This window comes from Nelumbo lutea, chromosome 2 (genome assembly GCF_056320005.1).
Source record: "Nelumbo lutea isolate HS-2025 chromosome 2, American lotus-T2T, whole genome shotgun sequence".
Classification (NCBI taxonomy): Eukaryota; Viridiplantae; Streptophyta; class Magnoliopsida; order Proteales; family Nelumbonaceae; genus Nelumbo; species Nelumbo lutea.
The window spans coordinates 26,972,477-26,984,582 of NC_142685.1; the positions used below are offsets into that span (position 1 = coordinate 26,972,477).

General features: G+C 34.8%; 1 long non-coding RNA gene across 1 annotated transcript; it reads left to right on the forward strand.

Moving 5' to 3' along the window:
• The first annotated feature begins 531 nt into the window (after positions 1–531).
• On the forward strand, positions 532–1,727 carry LOC148869399 (uncharacterized). Its single transcript, XR_016106727.1, has 2 exons — positions 532–1,082; positions 1,202–1,727. It is a non-coding gene; the product is annotated as an uncharacterized LOC148869399 (long non-coding RNA).
• Positions 1,728–12,106: the final 10,379 nt, after the last annotated feature.

Here is a 12,106-nt window from a genome sequence, read left to right on the forward strand (position 1 = left end):
AAAATCTTATTATTCATAGCATAAAATGAATATTTATGATATATTAAATACTGGTATTAATATGATAAATAATTGGGATAAGGCATGAATGATGTTGATCAATAAATCCCATTAAAAACTTGTTATGATTAACTTAATTTTCATTAAATTACATTTTATAAATACATTTACCAATCACATAAAAGATGTTTTTATCAAAATCACATTAAAATTTAAATAATATTAGAGATGTCAATTATAGCGTTTAACTTTATATTTAACCTAGAAAAAAAAAAGAAAGAAAGAGGATGGATTATTAACAACCATAAATACATGATTTTTGCATATCCAAAGTATTCATAATTTGAGACATTTGGAGAGTACCGGTGGAATAATTCATGTTTGCTCAATCCTTAGCCAGTCCTATGATTAGGTATCAATCCTGGGATATCACTGGCTCCAGGGGTAAAAAAGGACAATTCATATTAATTAATATAGTATTTTCTAATTTCTATTTTGCCAAAAGAAAGGAGAGGGTGACCCCTTGGAGTTGCCGACTTGCCGTGCGGTGCACGAGCGAAGGTCAGACAGACACCTTCCTCTTCCTGTTCAGAAATACTGACGACACGAGAAATCCAGATGCTTACGTTAATCTAGAACTGTAAAGATTTTATATTTTTAATTTACTATTATTATTATAATTTATTAAATATTTAAATATTAACTTGAGTCTTTTATCTGGAATAGAATTACAATACCTTTTCTGCTTCAACTCAACCCTTCCATTTATCTCTGTTTCACGTGTAAATTGCAACGCTTTCTCATCGTCGAATCCACGAAAAATAACAACCCTTTCTTCTTCTTCTTCTTCTTCTTCTTCTTCTTCGTTCTTTCTTTCTTTCTTCTTCCGGTTTAATCTTAATCCATCATCATGTCTTCAATTTTGAGCTCCCAAGGAGTGGTCTTTGCAACAGCCATGGCGGTCTCGGGCACTGTAATCCTCCTAGCCTATTGTCGACAGAAGCCACTCCCAGGTACCCAGTTCGCCGTCGATCGGAATTCCGACTCCACTGCTCCAGTTCTTCGGTCTTGCATCTCTTCTGGTACGAGGTCTTATTTCGACAGTTTTTCCTCTTCCTATTTGACACTCTTTCTATTTCTTGAACTAGTTTCTTGACTGTTTCTGTTTTTCTTTTCTCCTTCTGGGTATGTGTTTGATCAGATGGGAAGAAGAGAAACAAGAAGAAGAAAAGGGTTCACTTTGCAGAAGACGTGGTTGATCCAATTGGAAACAGCGAGGAGTTCCGGAGGGAGCACCCCAAGAAATCGTTGAGTTTGAATCAAGTTTGCAGGTCTGTGAACCGTAGCGTCGTCCAAGGAATGCCCGGAAATCGAATGGCTTTGTACAATGGAATTCTCAGAGATCGTGTTCAGAGAATGGCCTGCTCCTATTGATGAATCCTTCAAAATTTTTTCGAACGGTTTAATTTGTAACTGTAGTCCTTTTTCCCCCTTAACTCTGTTTGTCCAAACAAACGAAGAGGAATCTGTAGCTCTGCTTCTTCCATTTGTAAATATCACAGCCTTGGCCTGATAACTAGACACAGACATTGATTGGAGATTAGGCCCTCCAAGATTTTGATTTTTTTACTTTGGCTAAATGGGTTTCTACTTTCCAGTCAATTTCTCATTTCTGCTGATTCCCCCCTGAAAGAATTCATGGAAATTTCATGGGTTTATTTCTCCAACTGCAACTCTGATTTTTTCTTTTTTTTTTTTTTTTTTTTTTGTGGTGTTTATCACTGTGAAGGGATTCTTTCCCAGTTCCCCACAGATGACAGAACCCATAAATAATCGAATCAACTGTCAACTGCATGTATAACTATACATGAATGAATAAGTAATTGTGTATGTATGTGCTTTGATGATCAAACAAGGACCCCAGGATGGAAGATGAAGCCCAAGTAACCCCATAAAGAACTTTCCTTCTATTTCTCTGTTTCCTGTTAGTGGGATCTATGGATCTTAATTTCTTGGCTGAAATCTGAAATAATGGAAGTTGGATCCAATTCATTTTTCACAGAATTTCAGGAGAAAGTGGGGTTGAAGGAATTGAATGCCAGGACAGAAACGGATACAGAGCATTGGAGTCCGAAGACTCTGAACTCTAGAGAGGCGTCTTCTATTTTGGACAGAATCTCAATATCAGTTACTTCTGTGCGCGTTACGCATACCCCCTTGAGCTTTAAGCACCAGTCACTTATCCATCACACTCATAACTCAAAACCTAAAACCCTTTTTCTTTCTTATACATCTAAAAGGGAAAGAGATCTTACCCCAAAGGCCCAAAAGAAAAAGAAGAGGAAAGAGAGGCCTGAATGGAATAGAATAACAGCTTACGGAGTTGAGCAAGGGAGATGATTTTCTCCTTTTATCACCTCGATATCAATCCAACGGATAGAGGACACCAAAGAGTCCCGCATTTAGAGAGGGAGAGAGATCGACACTTAGATGCATTTAGAGAGGGAGGCGACATAATGGTAGTTAGGTGGTGTTTACTGTTTAGCCATTTTCTGGTCGTTATATAGTGTTTGGTATGCTACAGCTTAGCTGCTTAAAGTGATGCTTGGAAGGGTGATATGTCATATGTGTTATTCAAGCCCGTGAAATCAATTCTTACCAAATTATTGGTCAGTTGATTCACTTTTATGCATTTTAAAGTGAAATGGAAACAATGGACAAAATGAGTCGGAACCAAACTAAAGTTGGTTCATTTTCAGTATATTCGAACTTATGACTACTTTATGCTCAGTTTGGAAAGAGTATAAATAAAAATAAGTACAATGTGAATACATACAAAATACAAGGTTTTATATTTTACATATTTGTAATTTATAATTTTGTGTTTCTATTCTTTTTAAACTGATGGGCCATTTGGCAAGTTTTTTTGGAAAGATCTTCTGATAGTTCTAATAGTCAAAAGACGCATTGAGCTTTCGCATGATCTTTCTATGTCTTTTCACATGAGAATAAAGTGAGAAAGACATGAAAAGCTTCATTTGAAACTTTCCGAAATCAGTTCAAAATGGGCTTCTCACATATTTTTAACACACCCACTTTTGGCGGTTAGATCTATTATGAACCAAATGGAAAAAGACCGCAGCGTGGTCTACCCGGCTTATAAACAACCAAAAGATCGTGCAAAAAGACATGCCAAATGGGGCTGAGTATTTGTACTCCTTCCAAACCGAGCCCAATGTAGAGTGCAAAACCTTATATTTTGTATTCATTTGTATTGTATGTATTTGTATTTGTATTCTTTCCAAACTGAGCCCAAGAAATTACTAGTGGGGCCTTATGCAATGCATGGGAAAATCACCAAAAACATGAATAAGAAAAATTTTCAGTAAAGTAGATTTTTTTAAAAAATTAACTTTCCTATAAATTAAATTACCAAAAAAACATGAAAATTAGTTTATGGAAATCACTAAATTAAAATTGCCAATAGAAACCAAAAACCAATGCAAATTACCAATAATTATGGAAATTATTAATAATTACCAAATGAAAATATCAATATTAAAATTCTCAAACAATTTTCAAATTTAGTAATTACCAAAAACCAATATAAATTATCAATAGTTAATTATGTAAATTATAAAAAAAATCAACTTAATAATTAAAAAAAATATATTAAATTTTTTGAATAGTTATGGAAATTATAAGTATAGTTAAAGTTCCCCAATAATTTTCCAAATTAATATTTAGTTACCAAAAACCAATGTAAATTACCAATAGTTAATTATGGAAATTATTAAAATTTTCCAGTTTAATAATTTTTTAAAAATATTAAATTGTCTAAATAGTTATGGAAATTATAAATATAGTTAAAATTCCCCAATATTTTTTCGAATTTAATATTTAATAATGACCAAAATACCAATGTAAATTAAAATGTCAATACATCATTTTATTGCCAAAACTCATTTTCAATATCAGTACTTTTCTGAAATGATCTAAAATTTTCATGTAATAATTATCAATTTTAGATAATATTAATATATAATTAATTTCATATAATAATAATAATAAATTAATATTTATGTATTAATTTTTTTTAGGAAATGTCATTAATTATTAATGTCCCATTAATTAATGATTTTTCAATAATTATTCATATGAATAAATTAAATTTCAAAAATTTATATATTTATGAATAATTAATTAGTAAAAATATCAAAATAAATTATGTTTTAATTATTCTATATGTTTAATATTTGGGAAGTTCCAGCCTTTGTTACAACATGAAATTGAAGGCATGGTGATGTGGCTAGAGGCTCAGAGCCTAATGATGTGTCAAAATGAGGAGCCTAGGTAGGGTAAAGGCAATCCCATACTAGACTCGGGTTCTGTTTTTTTTTTTTTTATTACCTTAAAATTTATTTTAAATTAATAACTTTTACTTTTATTAAATTTTAATTTATTTAGTAAATTGTTGTTGATGCATAATTTAAGTTATGATATTATTCCCATTGTTTTAAAAGGCTTAAGCCTCACAACTTTGATCTGAGGCTTAAGCCTTTGTCATAATGGGGCATAAGCCTCAAGACTCAAGGTGTGAGGCGTATCCTGAGGTGTAAAAAGGGTAAGCCTTAAGTATCAATGATTACTTGGTGAATTAATAAAAAAAAAATTATCAAGGTTTTAAAAGGCTAAAGGCGGAGGTGAGGCATAAGCCTCAAACTAAAAAATAAAAAATTATAAACATAGTTCATAATTAATAAAAACACAAAAAGAAACAAATAATTTAAATTTTATATAATTATGTGTGACTTGTTAATGTATAACAGTCAAATAACCGGTAATTATGTGTTCAATTTTTTTCAAGGTTACTCTTATGAAATCTAAACATAAAAAAAACAATGCTATAATCAAAATAACTAGTGACTACCAATTACCATAAAGAATTTGATACCATAATACAAATTCTAAACTACCAAAGAAAATGTGAAAAAAAAATAAAAAGAAGATGGGATCAAGAACATACCTGACATAACCCAGTAGCTAATTTACAAAATATGAATCCTTGATGTTCAAAATTCCAAATTCCTATAAAAAATTACAATAACTTTTTTGAAGACACACTTTCATTAGTAGACACACTTGCAAATTCCTATCAATAGAACTAGGCAAAAAAAAATTAAAATTTTAAATTAGTAGACACACTTTCATTAAAATTTAAAAACATCAACTAGCAAGTAAGGCATATTGAACATGTTCATCTAGTTATGAACAATTATGAACATTTAACTAGAATTTGTTTCTATTAGTTAAGTGGAGGAGATTCGATGCTCTTTGTCGATTAATGGGGATATTTCTAATACTACCATGTCAAGGCTGGATGACTCCTCCCACTTTTGGCAGAAACCTATCCCTCCTATGTACAAAATCAACTTTGGTGGTGCTTTATCGTTTTCAGATGGGGGTTTAGGTGTTGTGATCCATGATCACTCAGGTGCGTTTATTTATGGTAGATCCATTAAAATTCCTAAAGCTTCTCCAAAAGAATTAGAAGCAAAAGCTGCTCATATGGCCCTTTTGTTTGCTTTTGATTTGGGGCTCTCTTCTATCATTCTTGAGGGAGATTCTAGAATTGTGACTACAAGTCTGTTGGAGTTTGGCTCTCACACTCCTTAGCGGATTCACATGTTGATGGTAGATTGCAGACTTTTTATTAGAAATTTCTCCCACTACTCAGTAAATTGGGTTGCTCGTTCTGGTAATGTGACCGCTCATATATTGGCCAAACATGCCCTAACTATTAATTACATGCATACATGGTCTTTGTGTCCATCTTTTTTACACGCTGCTATCATTCAAGATTGTAAGCATGAGCATTTGAATTAATGAATTTGGTTATGAGGCACTCCGCCTTATAACTTTTTGACCTTCAAAAAAAAAAAAAAAACAAGTTTTCCAATTCCCAAATGAACCAAACATATTACCAATACTTCAATTTAAATTCTAGTTTTCTAAATCTGAAATCAAAATTTAAAATCCTGTTTTCTAAATTCTAAATTTTAATGTTCAGTCAAATTACATCCATTTCTTTTTAAGCAAGCCCCTTATCACTAAAAGCATGGTTTCGAACTCCATTTATTTTCTTCTTCATGTGACAATAAAAAAAGGCATGCAAAATAACCATAGCCACAACTTTAATTTTAAACTTTTAATAATTATGTGTAACACTAAGTAAGCAATTAACAATAGCAGATTAACCATATAAAATTTTGATTTAAGAAATAAGAACAAGAAGAACTTACCTTAGTCATTGATCACTTGGTTGGTCACTGTTAATCTATTACAAACTTCAAAGTTCAAACAAACTATATTTTGTGCTATAACCTGAAAAAAAAAATTAGATAAAACAAAAAGTTATATTGAATATTGAAATGAAACGATGGGAAACTCAAAACAAAACTCTGTTTTCAGTTTCTCTTTCAAATAGGAACTGAAACCTTGGAATTACCTATGCAGCAAGACAAACAAGAACCATAGGAAAATTACAAAAATAAAGAAGAATGGAGGTTGAGCCGTTGAGGAGAGCATTAGAGTTTTTTATTTTTTTGTTCTCACTTCTTATTTCAAAGCAGAAAGAAGAAAAGAGGAAAAACCCCAAAATGTTCGATTCCCACCTTAAAATCCTATTTTTTTTTGTATTTTTACACATTTATCCTAATAGAAATTGAAATTTACACCCTTAAACCAGAATTATTCGAGGCTACTGCCTCAATGATATACACCTTGAGGCGAGAGGCGTATGCCTCATTGAAATTGAGGCTACTGCCCTGCAATATCTTGAAGAGGCTACCGAGGCCAAACGATTTTTGGTCGCCTCACCTCAAACACCTTGTAAAACCATGAAAGATATACATTTTATAATTTAAAATATATAGAAAAATAGAAAAAAAACACTTCAATAATTATAACCTAAATAAAAAAAAAAAGAAAAATCAATAAGGCAAATCAAATTCTACTACTATTACTATTATAGATCAAATCAATTAAGATGTTTCCTTTCTTCTAAATTGGTTTGGTTATATGAAATGTAAAATGTTTATAATTGTTAGTTGATTAGTTATTATTTTATTTAATAACTAAATGTCAAAACTTATTACTTATAAACTTTGAAGGTTCCACCTTGCATTGCCTTCAGGTTTATGCCTCACCTTTTTGGGCCATTGCACCTCAATTATGCCTTTAGTCTTTTAAAACCTTGATTATGCTAAGTTTATTACTGTTTAAAATTTTTAATAATGTTAGAATTTTTTATTATAAGTATAATATTATGGTAATTAATTTTAATAATTATTATTGTTAAAATAAAATATAGTAATTTATTTTGAAATTTCTGTTATGTTAATAATTTTTAACTTGAAATTAAAATTTATTAATTTAATTATAATTATAAATTTATTCTAATTAATTATTAATAATCACAATATGAAAATATTATTTATAAATATAATAATATTTTTAATTAATTATTAATTTTTATTACCTTAGTTTTATTATTTGTCTTATTATATTATTTATTTTTTCTCTTATTAGTATGTTAGATATTTTTATGCATCTTATTTCAATGTTTAAGTATTAACTATTTTTTTTTGCTACTGAATGAGAAGGGATTTATTATGACGAAATTAAATGATTAATACAAACGAGGTATCAAAAAAAATATTAATACAAATCGAGACTGTCTCCCCCCAATGTCTATATAATTGTAAACTAAGGCTCCATTCAACTAATGCATGAGCAATTTTATTTAAATGTCTATGTATTAACTTATATTTTAACTTAAACATTAATATTTTAATGCGTTAATGAAAACTTAAATGTAGAGGTGTAAATCAGGTCGTACAGCCCAATATGGTGGATTGCAGGCCATGTTGGGCTTGGGGTTTCAAGTCCATGGGCTGGCACGGCATAGCACGACTGATGGGTCGTGCCGCACGTAGACTGCAAGCAGCTTGGCCCAGCCCGGCCTGGCCTACAGTACCAGAACACAACTCATATATATATATATATATATATATATATATATATATATATATATTTGAGAGAGAGAGAGAGAGAGAGAGAGAGAGAGATTTTAGGAAGATTTTCAAAGAGAAAAGAGTCTCTAATTGATTGTTTAAAAAATAGCATATAATAAAAATAAAAGTTAAAAAAAAAAAAGAAAAATTATAAACTTCCTTGTTGTAGTATGTGTATATATTAACTAGTCACGTGTGCAAAGGAAATAGTATTGGGTTTGAGGCAAACTACATGGTCATGTCATATGATTAATTAGACGATTCAGTCCACCAATCCTATCTAATCGGGTCTTCTGAAGGTGATAATACGTGAGTTTTACTACAATTCTTTTGCATCTGTAATGGCAACCTAATATCGACAATATCGCATTGTATTATGTGTATTTATATCGAAGCTCATTAATTAGATCTATTCATGGGCCGGTCCACATTGGGTTTTATCTCTGCTTGGCCTCTTTAAGGCCTGAAATCGATCCTGTCCGACCATTACGACTAGATCTTGAATCCAAACCTAGCCCTACATAAGGCTTGAAGCTCGATCTAGACAAACAATCTATATATTAATTATATATTATATATTTTATAATATTCTGTATATTTTAATATATAGTACCTATTTCACTCTTAATTTTATTATTATAATATATTATGTATTGTTAAAATATATTTATATTTTATACTTTGGGCCATATGTAACCCATGAGCAGGTATTTATTATTCGAAATCCACAGTGTGCAATTTTATTACGTGTCCATATTCTAAACCTTTACTAGGGAGATTGGATTAATTGAAGATAATGACCCTTAACAGAATGTTAAATCAATGATAATGCCCCATGTCAATCATAATTAAAATACACATGATGAGCAACCATTCAATCTCTCACGTAGCACTAGCTGAGCTATGATATTAATATTCATTTCTCAGTTTCTCTGCCTTACATAGTCATTGGGTTTAGCTAATCTGAATTTTGTTCATGGGATTTTCATTGTGCAACATGTTAGTTCATCAAGTATTCATGCAACACCTATACTGTTAGATGGATTCTATGTGAACTAATGTGTTATGTTTGAAACATCCCTATTTGATAAGATGTCAAACTTTGCCAAACATTTTCCCTACTAAACCCCATTCCATATAGTTGACAAGGAAAGAACCATCTATATAATAATAATAATAATAATAACAACAACAATACTACTACTACTAATAACAATAATTGATATAGGAATATTCGGCCGACACGTAAATCTTGACACGTGGTGTCAATTAGACATATACTGGCCACTCATCACCAACCGCCACCACCTGTTCCCAACTATTCTTCCTCTTAGGCAACTCCGACTATAAAAAGGGGCTCCCCCATTGAAGTAGACATACAATGGCACTTAAGCTTTAAGTCTCCTCTCTTACTTGGTCTAACCCCTCACAGCTCTCGACTAACTTGACCGTTGGAGTCTCCGCCCCTAGGATAACTCTCGGGACCTCTGACATCTTCTTCTCTCAGTATGTTGAACCCATTGACCTCGGATGCTAGAAATTACGTTGTTGCCCTCGGTTCCATATTTGGCAACAACAATTGGTGCCATCTATGGGAAACATCTTCAAAACTTTCCCTTAAGAAAAAAACTAATCTAATTTAATCGACTACCATCATCGAAATGGATGACAAGCAAGACCTGTCTTTGACATCCTAAACTTAGTCACAATTGACCAATTCGAGTTGGTCCTAAGCATGCTGGACAACCTGGCCCAACATTAGACAACATAGGGCATCCGGTAGGAATCCACCCACAAGGTAGCCGCCCCACCGGAAGCCACAACCAATGTGGAGGGCAATCCACCCATACCTCGCTAAGCCATTGCTTGGGGGCCTAGAAGGGGCTGACCCCTTAGATTCTAACAGTAGCAGCCAACAGGCTAGCAAACCCTATTCCAAGTCTCCTCAGATCCCATGCCAAGGGGATGACCCCATAGGATCCCATGCCGATTGCAAGAATCACAACCATCAACACTGTCGCACTACAACCAATCGAGACGACGATGGGCACTCATGCCACCACAGTCCCCCTCCAATGGTAGGAGGCTGACATCACGCCTCTTCCCTGCCAGTCTCCAACCTCCACAACCTCCCCAATGATCGCCGCACCCGCAAGGCTCAAGACATGTCGGTGTCTGAGTACTTCGGGAACAAGACCAGCCCACTTTGTGTACGAAAGAACCATGATAATTTTGAATCAATGATGCCCTACATCAACCAACACTTCGAAGACATTCAAGCACAGATTGGCACCCTTTAGGATCAACTTCAACAAGTAAAGGAGGGCCGAGGTGATGCCTCCACCAGTTGCCTTGCCTCATCCACCTAAATGGAGGCATTTCTAGATTCCATTATCTCCAAGCCTCTCCTGCTAAATTTCAAGTCCTCAACGTTGGAGACCTATAATGGAAGTACAAACCTTGAGGACCACCTAGAAAGCTTCTAGACCCTCATGCTCCTACATGGGTAGTGCACAGATGGTTCTTCACACTGCCTCTACACTCCATCGACTCCTGGTAATAGTTTCCAGACCTCTTCCTAGGCCACTTCATGAGTAGCCGATGGTGTCAGAAAGCCGTCAAGCAGAAGCATGGGGAGAGCCTTTGGGCATATATGAAGAGGTTCAACCAAGAAGAACTCAAGGTTAAGGACCTAGATCCATCAGCCTCTATGCATGCGACCATCAGCGCCTTTGGCTTAGACCTCTCAACTGGTCCATCTCCAAGACTTCATCCAAGATTAAAGCCAAGTTCTTGAAGAAGGTTTAGAAGTATATTGCCGTCGAAGAGGCTAAAGCCAACAAGCGCCTCCTAGAACTAGAAGCTGAGACCAGCTGAGGACCCAATGACAAGAAGAGGAAGGAAAGAGACAGCCACGACGATGGTCCCTCCAAGAAGAATCCACCGACCCCTTCCTTCAATAAGTACACACCATTAAACTCCTCCTAAACACACATACTAATGCAAATAAGGAAGGAGGAATTCATGAGGTAGCCGGCTAAGCTGAAGAGGAACCCATGAAGGGGGGAACCCCAAGAAGTATTGTAAGTATCACCGCGGCACCGGCCACAACACCAAGGACTGCTACGAGCTCAAGAACAAGATTGAGTCCATCATTTGCCACTGACACTTAAAGGACTTTTTTGAAGGTGATGCCCCAACGTCGTCCCCCCAGTAGCCACAGGTTGAGCCCCACAATCACTGCCTCTGGCTGAAGTCATTGAAGTCATAGCCGAAGGCGTGGCCTCAACGGGGAGCATCCATTCATTGCGGAAAGCATACGCTCATCAGTACAACATATAGAGCCAAGCAACAAAGAAGCCAAGGTTAGAGAACCTCATTTCCTACTAGGGCGATGACCTACGAGGAGTGCATGTGCCCCACAATGACGTATTGGTGGTGTTAATGACCATTGCCAACTACATGGTGAAGAGGATCCTCATAGATAATGACTCATCAACTGACATCCTGTTTTATGAGACATTCGAGGAGATGCAACTGGCATCGGACCGACTACAACCCATTGACGTGCCACTCGTTGGTTGCTCCAGGGCAGCTGTCAGGCCCGGAGGAAAAATAACCCTATCGGTCACTGTAGGGATTGAACCTTGGCATGTCACCAAATAACTGAGTTCTTGGTTGTAAAGATAGGCTCACCCTTCTGCTACAAGGTGATGCATTTTGGATTGAAGAATGTCGGGGCCACCTACCAAAGGCCAATGAACAAGATATTCAAAGAGCAGATAGGGAGAAACGTCAAAGTCTATGTCAACAACATGGTTGTGAAGAGTCTTAGGGCTAACCATCACACCTCAGACCTCAGCGAGACATTTGGGGTACTAAGAAAGTACAACATGAAGCTGAACCCCACCAAGTATTCCTTTGGAGTCACCTCGGGAAAATTCTTGGGTTTTGTAGTCACCCAACGAGGCATAGAGGCCAACCTTGAGAAGATACAAGCCATACTAAACATGGAACCCCCTTAGTCAATC